The sequence below is a fragment of the Peromyscus leucopus genome, chromosome 12, assembly GCF_004664715.2.
Source record: "Peromyscus leucopus breed LL Stock chromosome 12, UCI_PerLeu_2.1, whole genome shotgun sequence".
Taxonomy (NCBI): Eukaryota; Metazoa; Chordata; class Mammalia; order Rodentia; family Cricetidae; genus Peromyscus; species Peromyscus leucopus.
Genome location: NC_051073.1, coordinates 77,570,510 through 77,582,453, shown reverse-complemented (window position 1 = coordinate 77,582,453; position 11,944 = coordinate 77,570,510). Strand labels below are relative to the sequence as shown.

The following is an 11,944-nucleotide window of genomic DNA, read 5'->3' as shown; positions in this document are numbered from 1 at the left end:
CAATTGACTCCCAACCACACAACCTTTGGCCTATGGTCTGTCCTGCCTATGGAATGTCAGAGGTGGGGGTGGTGTAAGGGTGGCGCAGAGATACTGGGAGTGGCCATCCAATGACTGGTCCAGCCTGAGACCCATACCACAAAAGTGAGCCATCCCCAGACTCTGCCTGGAGTGCCAGGATCCGGAGGCTGGATGGCCCAGAGACCTAGGATAGAACCAAACATGATTGGAGAAAAAAGATGTTAACGTAATGATGCCTAATGATCTTCTGCTATACTCATAGATTAGTAACTACCCCAGTTGTCATCAGAGAGGCTTCATCCAGTAACGGATGGAAACAAAAATATAGGCCGAGCTCAGGGAATCCTGCTGAAGAGAGGAAAGCTTGTACGAGTCAGGAAGGTCAAGGACATCACAAGGGAACCCACAAAGACAGCTTACGTGGGGTCATAGGAACTTACAGACTCTGGACTGCCAGCTAGAGAGCCTGCATGGGACCAACCAAGGCCCTCTACCTATATATGAGAGTTGTGTAGCTTGTTCTCGTGGGACTCCTAGCAGTGGGAGCAGGGGCTGTCCCTAAGGCTTTGGCTGCCTTGTGAGAGCCTATTCCCCATACCTGGGTCGCCCTTCCCACAAGGGGAGGAGCTTGGTCCTACTGCAACCTGATATGCCATGCTTTGCTGATACCCATGGAGGGCCTGCCCTTTGGGACAGAAACAGAGGAGTGAATGTGAGGGGATGAAGGAGAGGGGGTGAGGGGAGACTGCGTCTGGATGTGAAATAAATGAATAAATCTAATTAATAAAAATAACATTGAGTATCATCAACAGATAAAACCAAGCATAACAAATTTGGTGACTAGAAGAGAAAGTGAAGACAAAAAAAATTCATATATATATATATATATATATATATATATATATATATATGTGTGTGTGTGTGTGTGTGTGTGTGTGTGTGTGTGTGTGTGTGTGAAAAAAGTACCAATGAAAATGACCAATACTGCCAGAACTCTAGAATTCATTCAGAAGAACAAAAATAAGATTCCATGGGAAGCAGAAGCAGAGATTGTTTGGGTGGGAGCTCTACCTCAAACCCTGGCGCCCTGGTATCCCTATACCAAAAGAGTCTGGAATGTTTGAAAAGAGTCTGGTGGGAGATCCACCTTGGCCCCCTTCTCCATCTCTTTCCCAGGACCCACCCCTTCAGAGCCGGCCAAACACAGCTCCTCCCCAAGCTTACCCCTTCAAGACCCATCAAGCACAGCTCCTCCCCCAGAGAGGCTCAAGACCACTCCCACATAAGCAGCATCTCAGAAAACAGACTCCTGGTTCTGGAGTCCCACATAGGGGATTGGGGGGTGTGACAGGGAATCGCCCAGGAACACTTTATCCGTTAAACCTGGGCTTTTCCTGATTTGGTCTGATTCGGTTTGTTGCGACAATGGAGAGGCCTTCAGGAGGCCTAAAACTTATCAGAGATGAAAAAATAAAATAAAATAAAATAAAATAAAATAAATTATTCACAAAATGTCCCAATTAAAGAAATAAATTAATATACAAATGCAAGATGCATTATTTAGAATCCCAAATATACATAACCAGAAAAGATCCTCTCCACTATATATTGTAGTTAAGGTGTCAAAATAGGCTGCCGGCCTTTAATCCCAGCACTCGGGAGGCAGAGCCAGGCGGATCTCTGTGAGTTCAAGGCCAGCCTGGTCTACCAAGTGAGTTCCAGGAAAGGCGCAAAGCTACACAGAGAAACCCTGTCTCAAAAAATAAAAAAATAAATAAAAAGACGTCAAAATATACAAAACAAAGAAAACAATATTAAAAACTACAAGGGAAAAAAAATCAACTCACCTTCTGTTCCACTTTGCTTTCCTGTTGCTGGAATAAACATGATCAAAAGCAACTTATGGAGGAAAGAATTTATTTCATCTTGTACTTCCAGTTCACAGTTGATCTTTGAGAGAAGTCTGGAACCTAGAGCAGAAACCAGAGTTTTATTCCTGGCTTGCTCACCCTGGGCTCATGCTCATCCAAATTTCTCACACAACCGAGGACCATCTACCCAGGGGCAGCACAGCTCAGCCATCCCACATCAATCAACAATGAAGCCAACTCCCCAAAGACATAGCCACAGGCACAATTTCTTAATTGAGACTCCCTCTTCCCAGGTGACCCTTGATTGTGTCAAATTGACAGTAAAAACTTATCAGGGCATATACATAGGGGAAAAAATCATGGTAACACCTCTCCTCAGCAACCTTAAAAGCCATGAAAACATGGAAGGAACTGTGAACCAAGATTGCTAGACCAAGCAGAGCTATGTCTTAAAATTGATGGTAGACAATGGGCTGGGCTGCCCAGAGAAATTAAATAGGTTTCAAGACAAGCACAAATTAAGGCAACTCATGATAAGTAAGCCATCTCTGTATAGAAGTATTTTTAAAAAATACTACACATAAAATAAAACATTTTGTACGCCGGGCGGTGGTGGCGGCGCACGCCTTTAATCCCAGCACTCGGGAGGCAAAGCCAGGCGGATCTCTGCGAGTTCGAGTTCGAGGCCAGTCTGGGCTACCAAGTGAGTCCCAGGAAAGGCGCAAAAGCTACACAGAGAAACCCTGTCTCGAAAAACCAAAAAAAAAAAAAAAAAAAAAAAAAACATTTTGTGAGTTGAATGGATAAAGAATAGGAAAGAAATCAAACAATATAGAAAAAAAAACAAAAAAAATTCTTAACAAAGTCTATACCTAGGAGAGGAAAAGAAATACCAAAAGTCCAACCAAACAAAACATCAACTAGCAAAATTATAGGAAATAGCAAATCCTTCTGAACAATAACCATAAATACAAAAGACCTCAACTCACTAATAAAAAGACCCACAATATCTGAATGGATTAAAAAACAAGTTCCAATTAGCTTTTGTCTCCAAGAAATGCACTCAAATATCAAAACACTGAGAGTTAGTGGGTGGTAAATGTTCTATTGGAAACTCCACCCCAGCCCCCTCCCCGCTCTCCAAACCGTGCTCCTCAGAAAGCCCGCCAACTGGCGGCTCCTCCCCTGGAGCTGCTCAAGACCTGAGCCTACAGGGTATTTAAGCTCTGGTTCATAGACCTGCCACATGATTTCTCCTCCTTTTTTCCCCCAAGATCACCTGGGAATGTTTTGCTCAGATTAAAACTGGTCCTTTACCTTTTAATTCGGCTTGATTTGGCTTACTGAGTCAGCAGAGAATCCTACGAGGATTCAGAATACTTGTCAGTAATCAAATCTACCAAGCAGATGGAGTTCATCAACAAGCAATCATAATGATTCTTATATCTTATAAAGTAGGTATAATATATAGTCAGAGAGATAAATGGAACCACTACTTATAAGTAAAAATTGACCAAGAAAATATAACAATTGTAATAATTACATACCAAATATTGGGGCTCCTAATTTCCTAAAACATTAGAAAGTATAAAATGTCACATAAGTCTTGACACAATAATAATGGAAGACCTCATACCCCACTCTCATATTGAAATAGGGCTTCCAAGCTGGGCATGATGAGCACACCTTTAATCCCAGCACTCAGAAGGCAGAGGCAGCCATATTGCTGAGTTCAAGACTAGCTTGGTCTACAGAATACGTACTATGACAGCCAGGGCTACACAGAAAAACCCTGTCTCAAAAAAAAAAAAACAAAATAAAGAGAGCCTCCAAACTAAAAATCAATAAAGAAGATTGAATCTCAATTGAGATGTTTCCCAGATCAGAACTTGAAAGATAAATTATTTCATACATCAACAGAGCTTAACAAATAGTCCACAAAATATTTAATATAACAGAGTACACAGTCTTTTCAGTGGCACATGGAACACTATAAAGCTATTCACATTTATCTTAGTTTGCTTTCTATTGCTGTGATAAACACCATGACCAAAAGCAACTTGGGAGGATAAGTTTTACTTCATCTTATGTCTTACAGTTCATCATAAAGAGAAGTCAGGGCAGAAACTCAAGGAAGGAGCCTGGAGGCAGAAACTGAAGCAGAAGCCACAGGGGAATGACACTTTATCATCAAAGCTTGCTCAGTTTTCTTTCTTATACACCCCAAGACTACTTATCCAGGGTGACACTGCTCACAGTGGGCTGGACCCTTCCACATTGATTATCAATCAAGAAAATGCTCAAACTACTTGCCTATGGGCAAATATGATAAAGGCAACTCCTTGTCTAATGTCCCCTCTTTCAAGATGACTGTAGCTTGTGTCAAGTTGACAAAAAAAAAAAACCCTCACAATTGACCCCTTGCTAACTTGACACATATTAAAAACCATAACCTTTCCTTTCCTTATTATCCCCAAAATCTCATGTTAATTTCATAATGCAAACTATAATACATGTTTTTAAAGTACTACAGCCTTTAAATTTTTCTTTAAAAAACACCTCTAGAATTCTAAGTTCTTGCTCTTTTTACCAGCCAAGCAAGAAGCAAGATACCCAAAGGAAAAAAGGCCAAGGGGAAGAAGGCGACCCCATCCATGAAGAAACAGGAGGCCAAATTGGTGGTGAGTCCTCTGTTTAAGAAATGCCTTAGGAACTCTAGCATTGAACAGGACATCCAGTCCCAAAGAGAACTCACACATTTCCTAAATGGCCCCACTACATTAGACTGCAGTGGCAAAGAGCCATCCTCTATAAGCAACTAAAGTACCTCCTGCCATTAACCAGTTCCCCCAGGCACTGGGCCAGCCAACAGCTACCCAGCTGCTTAAGCTTGCTCACAAGTACAGGCCAGAGACAAAGCAGGAGAAGAAGCAAAGCCTGCTGGCCCATGCTGAGAAGAAAGCTGCTGGCAAAGGGGACGTCCCAACTAAGAGACCACCTGTCCTCCGAGCGGGGTCAATACAGTCACCACCTTGGTGGAGAACAAGAAGGCTCAGCTGGTGGTGATTGCCCACGATGTAGACCGCACTGAGCTAGTGATCTTCCTGCCTGCCCTGTGTCGAAAGATGGGGGTCCCCTACTGCACCATCAGGGGAAACACCAGGCTGGGGTGGCCGGTCCACAGGAAGACATGCACCACTGTTGCCTTCACACAGGTTAACTCGGAAGACAAGGGTGCTCTAGCTAAGCTGGTGGACGTATTAGAAACAATTACAATGACAGATACAATGAGTTCTACCATCACTGGGGAGTCAACATCCAGTGCCCTAAACCTGTGGCTCACATTGCCAAGCTGGAAAAGGCAAAGGCCAAAGAACTTGCCACTGAACTGGATTAAATGTACACTCCTAAGTTTTTTGTACATAAATATAATTACAAAACTGTCTTCAAAAAAAAAAGTCTAAGTTCCCCTTAAAAATCCAATGTCTCTTCAAAAGTACAAATCTCTCAACTATGGGCCCCTTCAAAATAAAAAATAAAAAAGCACATTGAAGACTTTCTTACTATAAGAAAGAAGAACTGGGCTGGAGAGATGGCTCAGTGGTTAAAGGCACTGGCTGCCCTTCCAAAGGTCCTGAGTTCAATTCCCAGCAACCACATAGTGGCTCAGAGCCATCTGTAATGAGATCTGGCGCCCTCTTCTGGCCAGCAGGCATACATGCAGACAGAACACTTTGAAGTCTAGAAGATCATAAGTGAGCTCCAGACATCAGAAATTGAATCTTTGCTTTTTTTTTTTTTTTTTTTTTTAACTATGCCTTAGTTCTTCCTTCTATTTTTTTTTCAGTGTGTCGAGGGCTGACTTTCAATAGATTGCAGCGAGGGAGCTGCTCTGCTGTGTACGAAACCCCGACCCAGAAGCAGGTCCGTCTATGAATGGTTTAGCACTTATGATCTTCTAGACTTCAAAGGACTTGGTAAGCTATACTTCTCCACCTCTCCTATCCACAGAATACACAGCTTGTCCCACAGCCTCAGACTGGCTTCACGCCATACCTGCCACTGTCCTTGGTAGTCACCCCACAATCCTGGCATCTCCAATATTCTGGGGTCTCCACTACAACTGAGTAGCACCTTTGTTATTTGTCTCTACTGGTCCCTCTTTATGGACTCTAGCCCCGTGACATGGTGCCAAGCTTTAGCTTCTCTCCACAAACCCTTCAATCCTGTAGCTTCTATGCTGCCAAAATAAGTACCACATGGGAGACTCTTACACATTAACCCAGAAGGAGCTGTAGCTTTGGCCCCTCTGGACCACAGCTTCTGTGTGCTGACCCTGAGGAAATATTTCTAAGAAAATTTTGGCCCAATGATGCTAGTCTCTTGTTAATCACAGTGGGTTTTTCGGCCACCGCTAACCAGCATCACTTGTCCCAGCAATGAAAGCAAAAGTTTCACGTCAGTGGTGTTGATCAGCCTCAGCTGATAGAGTCTTTGCTCCCTGCTGAACCCTCGCAAGCCAGGCCTCTGTTTTTACATTGCTCTCAGCGCTCTCTCCCAAGTTGTCACAGAACAGCTCACCAAGCTTTGAGCAATAATGGGTTTTCCAAGCAGAGTTCCAAACACAGTCCTCCCCACAAACATGATCAGGTCTGTCACAGAATACCCCACTCCTGGTACCAAATCCGTATTAATTTGATTTTCTGTTGCTATGATAAAACACCAACAAAAACCAAGTTGTAAAGGAAGAGGTTTACTTAAGCTTACAGTTTACAGTCCATCATGAAAGGAAATCAGGGCAGGAACTCAAGCAGCAATCTGGAGGTGGGAACTGAAGCAGAAGCCACAGAGGAATGCTGCTCACTAGCTTGTGCTTCTATTATACAGTGGGCTGAACCTCCCACATTAAGCATTAATCAAGAAAATGTCCCCCACAGAATTGCCTGCAGGCTAATCTGATGAAATAAACTCTTCCTCCCCTAGTCTGTTTTTGTCAGTGTTTTACCACAGCAATACATGAACTAGTACAAAATCACAGGCATAAATCAAGACTTAGGAAATGCACAAAGAAAGAGAAGAAGAAGGAGAAGAAGAAGAAGAAGAAGAAGAAGAAGAAGAAGAAGAAGAAGAAGAAGAAGAAGAAAAGAAGCAATAGAGAGAGACCTCAGGAAACACACAAATAATTAAATACTGAACAATATGCTTTTAAATGAACAATGAGTCTTTAAACAAAGCACCCACAGTGAACTGGGCCCATCCACATTAATCATTTACCAAGGAAATGCCCCACAGACTTTCTTATAGGCCAATCTGATGAAGACATTTCTTATTTAAGATTCCATCTTCCCAGATGACTGTAGCTCATTTCAAAGTAACAAAAAAAAACCCTAACTAATGAGCATATCATATACAGTGACCAAGTTGGCTTCATCCCAGAAATGCAAAGCTTGTTCAATATACACAAAAAAATTATTAAATGTAGTACAATGTATAAATAATCCTAAGGTCAGAAACCATATGATCAATTCAATAGACACAGAAAAGACATTTGATAAAATTCAATAAGCCTTTATGATAAAAGTCCTGAAATTAGGAATAAATGGAACATATTTCAAAATAATAATGGTTATGTATGACAAATCTATAGCCAACTTACATTAAATGTGGAAGGTGTGGGAATACAGAGAGATTTCTGCTAAAGTTTAGAATGAGACAAAGTTTCTATGGTGGTTTGTATAGGAATGGCCCCCATAGACTCATGTGTTTGAATGCTTGGTCCATAGGGAGTGGTACTATTAGGGGGTGTGACCTTGTTGGAATAGGTGTGGCTTTGTTGGAGGAAGTGTGTCACTAGGGAGTGGGCTTTGAGGTCTCAGAGGCTCAAGCAGTTCACTTCCTGCTGCCCATAGATCTGGATGTAGAACTCTCAGCTCCTTCTCCAGCACCATGTCTGCCTTCACACTACCATGCTTTCTGCCATGACCATAATGAACTAAACCTCTGAACTGTAAGCCAGCCCCAATTAAATATTTTCCTCTAATAGGAACTGCTGTGGTCATATCTCTTCATAGCAATAGAACCCTAACTGACCATTCATACTCAATACAGTGTTTGAAGTCTTAGTTTAAAGTTGTAAGATAGAAGAAAGACTTAAAAAGTATAAAAATTGAAAAGGAAGATATCAAATTATCCCTGCTCACAGACATCATGATGCTACACCTAAATGACCTCATGTGGAAAATGTGTAGATCTGATCAATACTTTCAGAAAAGTTACATAATATAAAAATCAACATACAAAAATCAGTAGCTTTCCTATATACCAAAAATGAATTTGTTGAGAAAAAATTAGGAAAAAAATATTCCAATCACAATAACACAAAAAAAGTACTTCAAAATAAACCTAAAGCATTAGCACACTTATTTCATCTTCTTGTTACTTCTGTTCTTCAGGCAGATATTAAACATCAATCATGGTAGTCTGCACTTTGGAATTATGCTCTCAGCAACATTCAGGAGGGCAGAGACCAGATCTACCTAGGCAAAGGTCAGCAGGAAGTCAAAAACAATCTTGCTTTGTTTTTCTTTTTCTTTTTGGTTTTTCGAGACAGGGTTTCTCTGTGTAGATTTGCACCTTTCCTGGAACTCACTCTGTAGCCCAGGCTGGCCTCAAATTCACACAGATCTGCCTGCCTCTGCCTCCCAGTGCTGGGATTAAAGGCGTGCGCCACCACCGCCCGGCTTGCTTTGGTTTTCTATATCTGTATAATTCATTAGAAGAGGGAAAAACTCCTACTAAAAGGTAATTATTGTTATCTTATGTGTGTGATTTCATCTGAAGAGAAGAACCTGCTATAACAAAGTAGTTTTAGAATGATAATAGTACAGGTAAATCAAGTCTACATCATGTTTTTATAGAACTGCAAGCTAGAATTGTTGATTAAGCAGTGGTGCTCGTGGCTGTGGGAGCCATGCTGATGGAAGAGATGTTGCGGTGGCAGAAGAATCGCGAGCCATAGTTACCTTTCTAGAACTTTAGAGAGAGAGAGAGAGAGAGACAGAGACAGAGACAGAGAGACAGAGAGACAGAGAGACAGAGACAGAGAGAGAGAGACAGAGAGAGACAGAGAGAGACAGAGACAGAGAGACAGAGAGAGAGAGAGAGACAGAGAGAGAGAATACAGAAGGAGAGAGGGCAAAAAGAGAGAGCTCAGAGAGGACACGCTCGCTTGATGCCGTCGCAGGCTGGTGACGTAATTAAGGACATAATCCTTACACCCCAGACTTTCGCTTATTATTAAAAAAAAAAAAAAAAAGCAGGTAGATGGGAATAGGGGTGTCGTTTCTCTCAAAAGCTGTTTCCAGCTGACTCTTGGACGTCAGTTGGCTCTTGGGATAATGGGGAAGGGAAGTCTTCCGAGGTAGACAGGCATTGTGGAATGCTGCCTGTCATCCGTTTGCTCTGGAGACATGTATCCCTCTTGGCTGTGGCTGGGAACCTTCTGTCTGACAAGATGTTGGTGACACAGAAAAAAATGCTTATAGAGAAAAGAATCATTATTATTTTATGTTGACATTTACCTGAGGTAGATCCGGCCTGTCCAGATGGATTTTTAAACATGTTAAGCTTTATCAGAGAAAGATTATTTTAAAGCACCTGTTTCCTTTACTAGTTTGGCATCCAGGAGACAGGTGATCAACTGTTAAAAGCATCTCACAGTAATAGATGTTTACATTAAAGTCTCTTTTGTAGCGCCCAGATGCTTTTGGGTCTGGGAGTATAAATACATTTTAGCTGTTACAGTTTCTTATTTGATGATCTCTGGACTCCGGTTCTGTGGTGGTCCTGTACCATTAGCTGAACAGTGAGTTAGAACAGGGAACTGGGAAGAGAAAAGCTTGTGGTGCATGAGAACATATTATTTTTGGAATTAGGGACAAGGCAAAGATCAGGGCCCTGTCTGTATGCACATGAGAAACACAGGCAGTAGATCTGGAGTGAGACAATGAGCTCTTATCTTAGCTGGAATTTTTTTTTCACTAAGTAACTCTGAAAGTTCAATTAAATCTGGTGAGGTAGGTAAGGCTGTCCTCTGTACCCAACAATAGAGAAAGGAGAGGTGACATCCCAAAACTCGCAGGACCAAGTCAGTGGCTCTGGTGTCCAGAAGGAAAGAAACAGAATGCTTCTCTGCTGCGTTCTGGGTTCCCTGTCATGTCTGTAGCCAAGCCTAGGTCTGCTGGAGATCTTAGTTTGATGTACCCATGCATCTTCGCGCCTGGGGGCAGTCCATGGTGGACCCGAGACAGCATTGACCCCCTCGTCAGGAGTGAAAATGTGCCTGCCGTTGCCAGCACAGCCTGAGGACAACCCCTGGGGTGTCCGTCACAAAGAATATAGCTCAGGCTACAGCCAGGAGAACGGCGGACTCACTCACTGTGGTGAAGAATCATGGCAGTAGCAGTAGTGGTAGCTGTGTGGGGGTCCAGTGGAGGCGAGGGACACGTGTGCACTCTCAGTCTCTTGGTCTTGCTGGATGGGGGAGGAGGGGGCAAGCGGTAGTGGTCACAGCAGGTCCTCAGTGGTCTATCCGAGTCACTTGAGACCAAGCCTGATGACCTACCTGGGTTAGAGCTCCAGGACCCAAATAATGAAAAGGGAGAGCCAACCCCACAAGTTGACTTCTTACCCCTACTCATGCACTCAAACAGGAACATGGAGATTAAAACTACCTCAGGAGTCCATCTCACTAGAGGCAGAATGACTGTCATCAAGAAAACAAATGACAACACACGCCTATGAGCATGTGGGGAAAGAGAAACCTTATCCACCTTTGGTAGGAATATGCCTGAGTATACCTGAGACAGTCACTATAGAAGTCGGTGTGAGGCTTTTCTCAAAAAGCTGAGAACAGAATGACCAGGAGGCCCAGCTATAGTAATCTGTGCACATGCCCAGAGGACTCTACACCACACCACAGACACATCTGCACATCCATACTTAATGCTTCTCTACTGACAATAGCTAAGAAGCAGAATCCGCTTCACCTCACTGTACATCAATAGAGGATCCATTGTGAAAATGTTGTACATATTGTTGAGGGCTGGACAACTGACCAAGGCTTTTCCTGAGGCCCTGGTGTATAAATAAGAACACGGTTCTTTCCCAAAGCCAGAAGAACACTTAGCAGAGTCTGTGATGGCCCAGGGCTAGGGCCTGGGGGCAGCTGTGGCTTCAGATTGTGACAACCTAACTCTTCCCTCCCTAAGGGGCCGTGGTTACCAGTCAGTCCCAAGGCCACCGAGTGCTCTGTCTGATGCTCTTGAAATACCCTATGTTCTCCTTGTGCTACATCGTTCCATTAGCTTCTCCCTGACTTAGAACCATTACAGGACAGTTTCTGCCGACTTGGTCCCGTGTCGCCCTGGAAATAGTACATAAGGTGTTGTGTTTCTTAATCACCTCGCTTGGCGTAAGACATGTGCATACCTACTAACTTTATCTCTGAACCCCGGGACCTTCCTTCTCACTGAAGAACCACCTGCTGGTCCAGATCACATAACGGAATTTTACTCAGCCATAAAGAAAACTGAAATTATGAAATTTGTAAGAGAATGAATGACTTTTGAAGTTATATTCAATAAGGTGACCCCGACGCAGAAAGGCAAATACCACATGTACTCTCCCACATGTGGATGCTAACTTCTAATATGTGTGTACATGCCATATGCATGTGTGCACGGTGTATGTAAGTAGTGTGTGTGTGTGCGCGCGCGCGCGTGCGTGCGTGTGCATGTGCATGTGCGTGTGTGCGTGTGTGTGTGTGTGTGTGTGTGTGTGTGTGTGTGTGTGTGTGTCTTTGGTATAGGTAGTTAAACTAGAAGGGGGGGGGGGTCCTGGGATGGGGAAAGGGAGTGTTGAGGCACCGGAGAGGGGAACAGAGCACATGTTACTGAAAGCAGCAGGAAAAGCTGCTGGGAGTGGAGGGGTACGAGATGGAGCATGGGGGTGGGGGGCTACGAGGTGGAGCATGGGGGTGGGGGAGAAGAAGA

The 11,944-nt window shown here is 43.3% G+C and overlaps 1 pseudogene; it reads left to right on the top strand.

The window, feature by feature from the left end:
• Positions 1-741: 741 nt before the first annotated feature.
• LOC114683321 lies at positions 742-5,289 on the top strand (annotated as a pseudogene).
• The last annotated feature ends 6,655 nt before the right edge of the window (positions 5,290-11,944 follow it).